This window comes from Ischnura elegans, chromosome 9, assembly GCF_921293095.1.
Source record: "Ischnura elegans chromosome 9, ioIscEleg1.1, whole genome shotgun sequence".
Lineage (NCBI taxonomy): Eukaryota > Metazoa > Arthropoda > Insecta > Odonata > Coenagrionidae > Ischnura > Ischnura elegans.
The window spans coordinates 72,885,549-72,897,762 of NC_060254.1; the positions used below are offsets into that span (position 1 = coordinate 72,885,549).

The following is a 12,214-nucleotide window of genomic DNA, read 5'->3' on the forward strand; positions in this document are numbered from 1 at the left end:
AAAAATATCCACGCAGCTGCATAAGAATAGTTAAATGCCGAAAAGGAAAATAAGGACCAACTAACACAAACCAGAAAAGGGAAAAAAAGAAAGAAAAAAATACAAGCATTTCGTCGATCTAGCGAGTGCAGCAGTTAATAACATTGATGGCACATCTGGTATTACCCCAGATAGTCCAAGGAAAGAACGACGATAAGGGGAAAGTTGTACCCACTGCCAAGCAGCCCCCTAAGCCTAAACGCAAAATGTTAATGTTAATTTTCGAAAGCTGATCATCTGGATGTAATTTCATTTTGTTACTAATTGTAAGATAACGAAAATCGCTCACCTAATCACGCTTCAAACAACGAGATTGTAACCCCTTCGCCGTCTTATCAATGAACTGAACTTACTCGATTGAATATCAAAATAAATATGAAAAAAATTAGAAAGAGACTGCTGATTTTGTGATCCTAATGATTAGATATTCTATATTTATATATATTCTATATTTCTATTTTCATCTATATAATATTTAGATATCTAGAACAGATAGAATTAGAATGTTGTATTTCCCGCGATCGATAAGAGACTATGACGTAAGCGTTAGGATTTAGAAATAGATTAGTTGATAGGCAGAGTAGCCTACTAACTTATATTGTTGAATTTTTCTAGTATATATTTCTATCAGCATGTTTAGGACATTTTAGTCTCATAGGCAGAAACAGCCGCCAAGGTAAATCTCAATATTCAACAGCCCGGCTAGCTCAGTCGGTAGAGCATGAGACTCTTAATCTCAGGGTCGTGGGTTCGAGCCCCACGTTGGGCGAATGTTTTTTCCTATCCTGGATTACGTTTTACTTACGCGTATTTTACACTTTTCGAGTAAGGTCCATCCCTAGCCAATATTCGTCCTTAATTCTATTTCATTAGAGGTGGCGGGAAAAAATAATCCACGAAAATTATAAAAGAGGATCCTCAATTTGGCCTCTAAATGTGTTGTAACCCACCGCGCATTTAAATGGGTTTACAAAAGTCTCCACCTGTGTCGCTGATAGATAAATTGACCTGATTTTCACTGTGAAATAAGGTATAATTAGGGGTGTTAACCGAAATTTACATTGATGATGATTGTGATCTATCGAATTAATGGCTTTTCCATGCTTTTCCTCGCAATTACAAATATTTTGCTGCATAATATTGAAAAAAAGTGGATCGCATTGCACTCATCGGCGCGCCGTGGACATTTTTGAAAACCGATTAAAACGCGACCGAAGTGGCAACAAAAATCAGCCTTCAATGGAATGGAATTAGGGCTTCTCAATACAGCCACCTCGGGCTGATTTCAAAATACGTTTGTCGAATATAATGGTTCTCAGGAAGTGGGATGACTAAGTAGGAGTAATTGGGAAATATTCTCCGTGAGACTCTTTGATTACGCTGTCAGTGAATAGGATCTCATGTGGATGCTATATTGAGGGAAACTCACGCTCTGCCTTTTTTCTTTAATGTACCTTATAGATATGCACTATAACGGTAGCGTAGGCACTTAGAAATAGGTCAGTTGACTTGCAGTGCAACCTAATATCTTATGCATTCGTGAATGCATGTTTCTGGATTTTCCTAGTATTTCTAACAGCATGTTTTGCATGTTCTAGCCTAATAAGAAGATTACCTTCATAATTAGCTGACAATTGTGCTTTGGCATGAATTGTGGAAGTATATTTTGTTAGTATGGGTAGCATTTTAATGACCGTGTGGTATGCTTTTGGGAATCCTGTTGCATATTGGTGATTGATCACCCTATGCCAGCGGTTCCCAAACTTTTTCTTTCTGCGACCCATTTTAGCCCATACGTTTTAGCCGCGACCCCCTAAAAATGGTTGTCTAAGTTTAAGTACATAGTTCACTTTATTATTCGTATACATCTCGCGACCTCTTTCCGAACGGCCCGCGACTCCCCTGGGAGTCGCGACCCCCAGTTTGGGGACCGCTGCCCTATGCCAATCACCCTGAAGCGGTTCGCGGGGTATTATGTATATGTAGATGAACGGCAGAGTTAGGACTTAAAAATAGGCTATTTCGCTCACAGTGCATCCGACTAACTTATGTCATATTAACAAGAAATCTACAGGTGTTTTTTCAAGGTAAATTATAGATATGTACTATAATGGTAGCGTTAGTATTTAGAAATAGATTAGTTGACTGTTAGTGTAGCCTACTATCGTTTGCATTCTTGAATGCTTGTTTCTGAATTTTCCTAGTATTTATAATCTGAGGTTTCAGGCAAGACGGAGTGGAAACGTGACATAATGAAAAATGAAAAAGCAGGAGCGATTACCACAATTTTATAAATTTAATGGTACTACCGGTTTCGCTTTACAGCATCATCAGGTACCTGAAGATGTTGTAAAGCGAAACCGGTTGTACCATTAAATTTAAAAATTGTGGTAATCGCTCCTGCTTTTTCATTTTTCATTTCCTAGTATTTCCAACAGCATGTTTTGTGTGTCCTAGCCCTATAGGCAGATTGTTTTCATAGTTTGTTGGCAAGTTTTGCCTTCGCATTTATGTAGAAGTATTCATATTTGCACATACACCTGCACATTTAGTTCCACGTGACCAACGGTGTTCTGTCTTTATTTTTCTGTAGCCTGAGCTCTTTCGCCTCTTTTGTACCATACAGTGGCGTAGCGAGGGGGGGTTTTGGGGGATAAAACCGCCCCCAGAGCTCAAAGAAATTTTTAGGTTAAATCCATTTTACTTAATTGGATTGATATTACTGATAGAGTAGTGTAAGGATTAATAAAATATCTCTTAGAAAGCTGGAAAAATCATTTTTGAACCAAAATTTTGAACCATTTACGCTAAAATTCCGCAATTTATTAATCTCGCACCTACCGCTTATCCTGGTGGGTATTCCATACCCCCACACACCCCGGTATTAGTTGCACCTAAACCCCCCCCCCCCCCCCCCAGTCTTAATTCCTAGCTGCGCCCCTGGTGCCATATACGGGCGTTAATGAGCAGCCTGAAAACTGACACATGCCATTTTATGTCCTCCTTTGAAGGTCCTTGTGAATGACCGACGCGATACCAATGTTCTGAATATTTTTGCTTTCTTCTGGATCGAATGAAGTGAGTGTGAAAAACTCATATTTTTTAGTTTCCTTTCCAAATCAGCCCATAATTTTGATCGCGAGAGGACGATAGTTATGCAGTTTTGCAAAGCGTCACCAGTAAGAAATTTGGCTCTACAGAGTTAAAGTTACATTAAAATTACTAATAGTTTACTTGACTAACCAATATATTAGCTATCTTTTAGTGTAGCCTACGAACTTATGTTATCCTTAATACAATTTTCAGTATTCCCAACAGTATTTCTAATAGCAAGTTTTGCATGTTCTAGCTTCATAGGCAGATTGCCTTCATGAGTGTTTTTATTTGTGAGAGTTTAAGAGTTGCCTACGCGTGAATGTGGAAGTTTATTTTGTTAATATGCGTACCATTTCTATTTCCATGTAGTTTGAATTTGGGAATCCTCTTGCACACTAGATGCCGGTGATTGACCACCCTCTGCCAAACACCATAGAGGTGGCTCGCAGGGTGTAAGTATATCAGTGGTTCTAACAACACGGGTCTCAAAATTTGGTCGGTTTGAGACAAGTGTCTTAAACAAAGTATAATAGCATTTTTTAAAACTAAAATTGGAGCAAAAAACAACTCTTTTTTTTTGCAAATGCATGCTTCATTTTTAAGTATTATAAATTTTTGGTTTTTCATTTCGGTGTAAAACTAAAAAAAATATATGTATTTTGGTCTCCTGATAAGCTGCTAATTTTTAGATACGTGTTGTTAGAACTTAGCCATCGATAAGTACGTATAACTGTGGCTATGATTCTTATTCTACAGCGGTTCATCCCAAGCCATTATTTCTCTTCGTCCAACCAATCTCTCCTCCCTCATCTTCTCTCAGCCCTAGTGACTCTGTCCTCCCCGTCGCTGACCCATAATTGCCCCACAAGTTCCCTCCTTATTGGGGTCCATTGCTTGAATTGATCGTGTCAATCCGTCGGCCTGTCTATTGCTTCACTTGCATCCATCCTTGAGAGCCTCACGCCGGCCAACCGTATAGTCTTCCAGCCACGGAGCGCATAGAACACGACGTTTATCTCCATTCTACTCATATTTCGCTCGGCTCCTTATTAGGCATTCCCCTGCGCAAGATAGCAGAAAACTGGAAGGCAAAAACATGTCAATTATTCGGACCTCAAGCGGCACCGTTCGTTGCATCAGCTCCTGGACATTTTCTGCTCTCTTGTTCCCATGGGGCTTATGACGGGTAAACATGGTTTTCTCGCCATCTAGAATTTACGATCGCCAATTATTGAGAGACTATTGCTTCTCCTCGTGTCCTTGAGTTACTTGCGAAAACCCTGGTTAGAGTTCTATAGAGAAGTAAGAGTTTTAACCGCCAACCCATCTGCGATCTGGATGTATGTCGCGAGATAATTGTGAAGCTGTCTGTTTCTCCAATGAGTGAACATACCGCAGCTATCCAAGTTTCGCATTGATCGCAGGCTAAAATAATATCAAAAGAAATATTAGGTAAATTTTGAGATAAAACGTAAATCACCAGTGAGAAATAACACTTCATGATCCCAATACTTAATGAAAGCGTCTTATTTCTACTTTACAAATGAAGTCTATTATGGACAACAGTGTTTACTATAAAATTTTCGCAGTAAATTTAATATTATTCATTTTAAATCCTAACATTCGGTTGTATGTTATTGGAAAAATCATAAAATAATTGAACTTCTTTAAACATGAGTTGATTTTAAAGAGGCCAATTGTAGTAAGAAAATTAAAAAAAATGCCAAATAAAACCTAATTATATTATATTTTTCTGTGAATACTGACGATTTCCGATTTGTGTCAGCGACTAATACCAAGCTTACCGAGCTTAGTCAATTCAAAAATTGTTCTTTAGCTTGAGTAATTATCCATGGATGAGCAGTGAAGTTCACTTGGCACAGAACTGAACGTGAAACAAGATCACAAAGTCTTGCGAAGAGAGAAACTCACTTAACTTCCCAACCATTGTTGCAGTATGGAAAGCGGCAGTTAAAGCTAGGAATGATTTCTCCTCATCAATCTCTGACATTCCGCTCGCTACCTTCAAAGAAGAATGAGCCAGTGATCATTTATAACCCCTTTTTTTTACCTTTCCTAGCACACAAAATGAAATTATGGTGCCAACAATCTGCCTGAATGGCAAAAATTCCCAGCCATAACCGAAGAGGGGCATTCTAAAACGACGGTCATCGGCGCGAAGAAAAATTACGAGGCCACAATTTCTTGGTAATAAACCCTCTGGAAAACAATCCATATCCAAGGAGCTATAAGCATGTTTCTTTCCCATTGTTCGCGAGAAAAATACCGCAATCTTGAATACCAGAAAGGGAAAACGAAATTGGGTTATCCGTGAACAGAAAATTTACATTGCAAACTACACACAGAATCGTAAATGCATAGTAGGCTCAAGCTGAAATTCTGAAAAAGTACGCATGTTACCACTTCACGTTCTTTTTTTAATCCTATAAACTTTCGTCAAGATAAAGTTTTCTTTTTTGCCGCCCTACTTCGATCAACTTTTCTTTACTTTTTATACTCAACAATCCCCCCTCTTCCGTAAATAAATAATTCCATAACAACCTTAAATATCAGCATTCATTACACAACAGCAGTATTTAAATATCCACCGCTACCCCAACTACATAGAATGAGATTTGTGCAAATCTTGTGCAAATCCACACGAAGCGTAAAAATAGAAAACATTACCACATTCTCCCCAAATATTTACAACCAGGACTAGAAATATATCAAGCAGTTGGTTAAACTTGATATTTTCATCAATATGGTGCTCCGAAAACATTCTCGTGGCTAATATACTAATATCACATCCGTATTGGCAGGTGGTGTAAGGATGCCAACCAGATAAATGAAAATGGTAGGCGAAAATGCGGCGAAATGTTAATGGTTAGTAGGGCCATTTACTAACAGAGAAAGAAATCCGCAAGTTCGGCAACGTGAACTCGACTACTTCTGCGATGACAGAAAACATGGCAGCATTGAAAATCTCTTCGTAGCACTGAATAATCAGAATGCCTTCAGGAGAACAAGCAAAAAGTAAAAACCGCAGATTATTCTGGTATTAATACTGTTAGTCTCCCTGTCCTTAACTCATACTAGCTCTAAACTTTGAATTTGACAATTTGGGCTTCATTCATAGTTTAAAAAGGTCGAAAGAGGATCGAAGGATATAAAATATGTTAGCCTCATAAAATATTACCGTCTTCGACACATTGATAGTAAAATAATTCAATTCAAATATTATAATTACCTCGTAATACGGTGGTTTCTTATTATTTTTTTACTGCCTAAATCGAAAGATTATTACTCCTGGAGTACGAATTTCACGCTTTTAGGTTTTTAATGGACGATATCTATTTTTTTGCGATTAAATGAAAAGTGAAATTTTTCAAGCGCGCGAAAAAGCGACGGCTAAGTATGAATGCTGGGAAAATCACGTTTGACGTTATTCTGGTTCCCGCCGTCGCAAAGTGAGGTGACCTAGGGGTGAGGATGTGTGCGCCGCTGAGATGCAGGCTGCTAGCAGGTAGCAGAGTACCCTGCTAGTAGGTAGCGTTTGGCTTAAATAAGGATTATTAATACTCTATCAAACGAAGGAAACTTTCCGACCTTAGCCAGTTTTAATAGGTGATTATTACGACATGTTTCCCTGAGCTCTGTGCCTCATGCATGCATTCGCAATCTCAGACGATGTAAAACTCCTATCTACTCGTATAGAAACTAGGTCCCTGTGACGTCACGTGGAGTGGCATCGCATGGGCGCCAATCTGGCTTTTTTCAAATGCAGTTAAAATTGACGATTGCCATTCGTCTAAACTGGGAATTCTAATGCCAAATAATTTGTGTATTATGAATGCACTAATGGTGGGTAACGAATCGCAATCAATGCCTTTCGTTTTCTTTGATGAAGGAAACTACCCTATTTCATCATTGGTTTTTACCCCGACATAAAGGAGATATTTATACACTATTTATTTCTGTTGTTTCTGTAACAATAAACATGGTCTGTCATACAATTGAAGCAGTCAAATAATTCCCACCTTCGCAAAATAAATAATTTTCGAAATTTACCTCAATTCAAAGGCTAAAATTCCATTCCTGTATGTTTTTTTTCAGAGCAATTAACAAATTTATCATTTGAAGTCATTTCCATAGCGCAGAAATTATATCGCAAAAAGTCAATTTGATTGGCCTTAAACTCATGATAAAATTCTCCAGAAGTAAACAGTTTGAAAAGTTGCTGCTAAGATGCTAAATTATAACTTGATAAACATTTATAATAAAAATAGTATTAAAATAGCATGATTATCTAGACGCTCTTAGTCACGTATTGTGGAAAAACATACGTGGAAAAGTTTTTGACCGTGGCATCAAATTAGACTTAAGAAGTGTTGCTCAACGCGGAAATTTTAATGGAGCTGCGGCGCAGTAATAAATGGAATTCGAAATCGTAATAATAAGCTCACTTAAGGACGAGGATTACTTGATAACAATATTTTCGTAGCACTGATACATCTCAGAACGAAGAGGCTTTCAATGTCAAGGAGAATGCGAGATAACACGATATCCTCATTCTTTTGAATTTTTAAAAGTAGAGACTTAAATTGTACCATAAAAAGATTAGATAACAATATAGCACCTACGACCTTATTCCAAAGACTTTTGTCCCAACGGAGGCAGACAGAATTATCTCCGCAGATGAATTTTCATGATGAAGCAACATGAAATGAATTTGATTGGAAATTATCCAATGGTATTGCATTATATCCTCAAACAATCGATTAGTTTTAAGAAATTTTATGAAATCTTGGAATGAGGAAAACTTGAATTTCCTGTTTATACAGATCATGCCGTAATTTTGAAATATTCACAGTGAAAAACAACGAATTTTTTCAGCACCAGAGTTCAGGAAAGTAATATCTCCTGAATTTAGTACCTATATCGTTAGGGACGTAAATAGACATAGGTCATCATTTTGAAAATATCTTTTTAATTTTAAAATTTAATATGAAGTTTTCTTCAAATATGTGGTGAGTTATTAAAACGGTTATCTAATATCGCATGCGGCGAAAGTGGTGCTGAGGATATTGAACAGACGAATGGAGGCGAGGGCAAACGAGTATTTGGGCGAAGATCAGTTTGGTTTCAGAAAAGGGAAGTCAACTCGTGATGCAATAGCAATAATGAGGTCCCTCGTGGAGAGGAACCTAGAAAATGAGCAGGACGTATATGCGTGGATTTTGAGAAGGCGTTTGATCGGGTGAACTGGGTTAAGTTAATGGACATTCTCAAGAGAATAGGTGTAGATTGGAGGGATAGACGACTGATTCGTAATCAGTTTATGGCGCAGACTGCGCAAGTGAGGGTAGCGGACGGAGAATCTGGGTGGGCAAGCATTGGCCGAGGTGTGAGGCAAGGCTGTCCTTTATCGCCGCTGCTCTTTAACGTGTACACTGAAGAGATGGTAAGGGAAGCGTGGGATGAGTTAGAAGCTGGAATAAAAGTGGGAGGAATGATGTTAAAAATCAGTGAGATTCGCGGATGATCAGGCGTTGATTAGCCAGTCAGCTAGGGGGCTTCAGGCTCTAGTGGATGCGTAATACGAGCGTTGTGAGGAGTATGGTATGAGGATTAATCAGAAGAAAACTAAGGTAATGCGGTTTTGTAAAGCATCATGAGCGAGGAATGTGAGACTCAAGATAAAGGTGGGTGGGGAAAAACTTGAGCAGGTTGAGCAATTCAACTATTTAGGCAGTACGTTAGAGGAAAACGGATACAGTAGTAAGGACATAAGGAAGAGAATCGCATTAGCGAAGGAGGCATTCGTGAACAGGAAGGAGCTTCGGAGAGGATCGTTGTGTAAGAGTTTAAAGAAAAGGTTAGTGAGGAGTTTGGTCTGGAGTGTAGCTCTCTCCGGTGCGGAAACGTGGACACTGAGGAAAGAAGACGAGAGAAGATTGGAGGCATTCGAGATGTGGGTATGGAGAAGAATACAGAGGGTGAAATGGACGGAGAGGAAAAGGAATGACGAAGTGCTGGATATGGTTGGCGAGGAGAGACAGCTTTTAGATGAGATACGGAGGAGACAGAAGGTATGGATGGAGTTAGTGCTTAGCGGTGAGGGGATGTTGAAAATGGGGTTAGAGGGTAGAATGTTAGGGAAACGAGGGAGGGGAAGGAAAAGAATAGGATTTTTAGATAGATTGAAAGAGAGTAGGCCTTACAATGAATTAAAGAAGGTAGTGCTGGAAGGAAAGGGAGGATCCCAGCTCACTTCTTGAATACTCCATGAAAACCTACCTTAATCGGTAGAATACTACTAATAATAAAAATCTGAAATTAAAAAAATCGTAAAACGCTCAATCAACATTTTTTTCAAAGCTTAAAATTCACAAAAATGAATCTTGTGGATAAGGGATTAGGGTTTTCCGAACTATATCCTGTACGTAAAAAAACAAGACAAAAATTGAACCATTTAACTCTCTGGAATTTATAACTGGAATCATTAATTTTCAAACAAGTTTTCGACTATCAAATGAAAAAAAAACTAATTTTTCTTCCGCCTGAAAAATTTTAAAGCCGAGAACTTCCAATTGCCAAGAAAAGCAGAAATGGAAAATCTGCGAGAAATCTATAATTACCTATCAAATAAGGAAAATATTTATCTGAAAGTACGAAAAATGCTAAATAAAGATTTGAATGCCTTGAATGAGGCTACACTTGGATTACGTATCCAGCGAGCGGTACCATTAACGGCCGTTTTACACGATGAATGATCATGCTGAATGATCATGCGAATGAAATCATTCGTCGTGTGTAACGGAAAAATTCGCGAATGAACCGTCACACGCATGATCATTCGGTGAAAATTAGAACATGTTCTATTTTGCTCGCATGATCCAGTGAATGATCACGTGATCATGCAGCATGACCATTCGCATGATCATTCACCGTGTATAGCGGCCTTAAAAGGTATTAAATATGGCTTGAAGAATCGATACCATGGAGGGAAGAGAGGGATAAGCGAGTAGTTGATACGATACAAAAAGCAACGTTTCTTGCCGGGTATAACAGCTAATAATAATACAGCATAAAGATTCAAAAGGCTTTTCAAAGCTACCTCTTAAATCATCCGAAGGACGTTGAGATATTCAAGGAGGGCTAGCTAGACAAAATGGTGTTAAACAATGCAAGAAGTCTCTTTTTGGCTCGGACTACTTTTGCGTCCGGTGTACGCTCAAAGTCTGAAAATAAAAAATTGTAAATTAAGCCATTTAAAAAGAAAAAGAACCACTTAGCATAACGCCAAGGTAATCGAGTGAGGTGTTACAGTTGGATGAATATCACCTGAGTTTTCAGAAGGGTTTCCATTTCTCAAAGTGGCACCAAATCCACTTAACGCTTGTTTTGGTGGTCGGAAATCTTCCTCCTCTCAAAAATTCTTCAGATATTTATGCTTACAAGAGCTCAACTGGGTTCTTTTGAAACAGGGTGGGCGTGAAGGAATGCGGAGATTTTTCAAGATTCTGTGGCCCGCTAAACGTGCTAAAACTCAACCCCACAATAGCCGATTTGAGACTGCTTTCGGCAAAATAGAATAATCGTCACGTTCTGGGAAGAAGAAAAGGGATCGATTTCCAACACTGCACGTGAGAAGGTACAAAGCAAGGATAAAGGGTACTTCAGGGTATCTTCCATTTACAACGGCGTACCTAGGATCACAATGAGGGGGGAGGGGGGCAAGCCATGATAGTAGAAGTTGTAACAGTTAACCACGGAAAAGGTGAACGAAATCAACATTTTAAAGAAATTATAACAGCGTTTTATTATTCATGATTAAAGCACAAGCAAGATAACTAGTGACGGGAGAAGCAAGAAAGAAATTATCAGCAGAATAGCCCAGGCGAAGAGAGAATTCCACCAAAAGAGAGACCTGCTTACAGCGGGAAACTTAAATATGGAAGTAAAGAAACAATTTATAAGAACCTACATCTGGAGTATGCTCCTATACGGAAGTGAGACATGGACAATGACCGCAGCGGAGAAAGCAAGGATAGAGGCCTTTGAAATGTGGTGCTACAGAAGAATGATGAAAATCAAATGGATCGACCGAGATAGTAACGAGGAAGTCCTAAGAAGGGTAGGAGAGAAGAGAAGCCTCATGAAAACCTTAATAATAAGACGGAACAACCTTATAGGCCAAATCTTGAGACATGATGGCCTGATGAAGACAATCGTCGAAGGGCAAGTGAAAGGCAAGAATGGAAAAGGAAGACCTCGGACAAAATATATGGAACAAGTAAAGAGAGATGTGAAAGAGAAGAAATACGTAGGTGTGAAAAGATTAGCTGATAGGAGAACTGAGTGGAGAGCTGCGTCAAACCAATCATAGGATTGTTGACCAGTGATCATGATGAAAGCACAAACGAGCGTTAAGTGTCATATTAAATATTGTGGAAATTACCATTTGTGTTTTGATCATGGATAAAGCAATATTTCACAAAATTAAGCCTGAAACGATTTTATAAGCGCTTTATTAGTTTTTAAAATTATTTGCTTGAAAATAAAATTATTTTTATTTTAGTTCCATTTGTCATACCAAATTCATTTCCGTGGGTATAAAGAAAATTTGTTCCATACTTTCGTTTACATGGAGTCCTGATTTTCCATGAAGAAGTTTGTGATTTTTGCCTCTAGGGGAGGGCAGCTGTCCCCTCCGGGCCTTCATTGGGTACGCCCATGGCTATATAAGCTAAAAACGCACTTATAGGGCATGGGCGAAATGGGTTATACTGGATGTCTCAGGAGGAATCTGCAATTCTTCAGGAGGTAGTAGGGGAGAAAACTATGTCATTAAGAAAAATATTTTCGTCTCGGACTACTTTGGTCTTAGCATTACACCAAGGTAACTGAGTGAGGTGTTACAGTTGGATGGCTACAACCTGAGTTCTCAGAAGGATTTCTATTTCTTAAAGTGGCACCAAATCCACTTAGCGCTTGTTTTGGTGGTTGGAAATCTTTCTCCTCTCAAAATTCTTCAGACATTTATGTTTACGAGGGCTCAACTGGGTTAGCTTTA

At 38.7% G+C, this 12,214-nt stretch overlaps 1 non-coding gene across 1 annotated transcript; it reads left to right on the forward strand.

Annotated features, from left to right (window-relative positions):
- Positions 1-735: 735 nt before the first annotated feature.
- Trnak-cuu lies at positions 736-808 on the forward strand. Its single transcript has one exon. It is a non-coding gene; the product is annotated as a tRNA-Lys (tRNA).
- Positions 809-12,214: the final 11,406 nt, after the last annotated feature.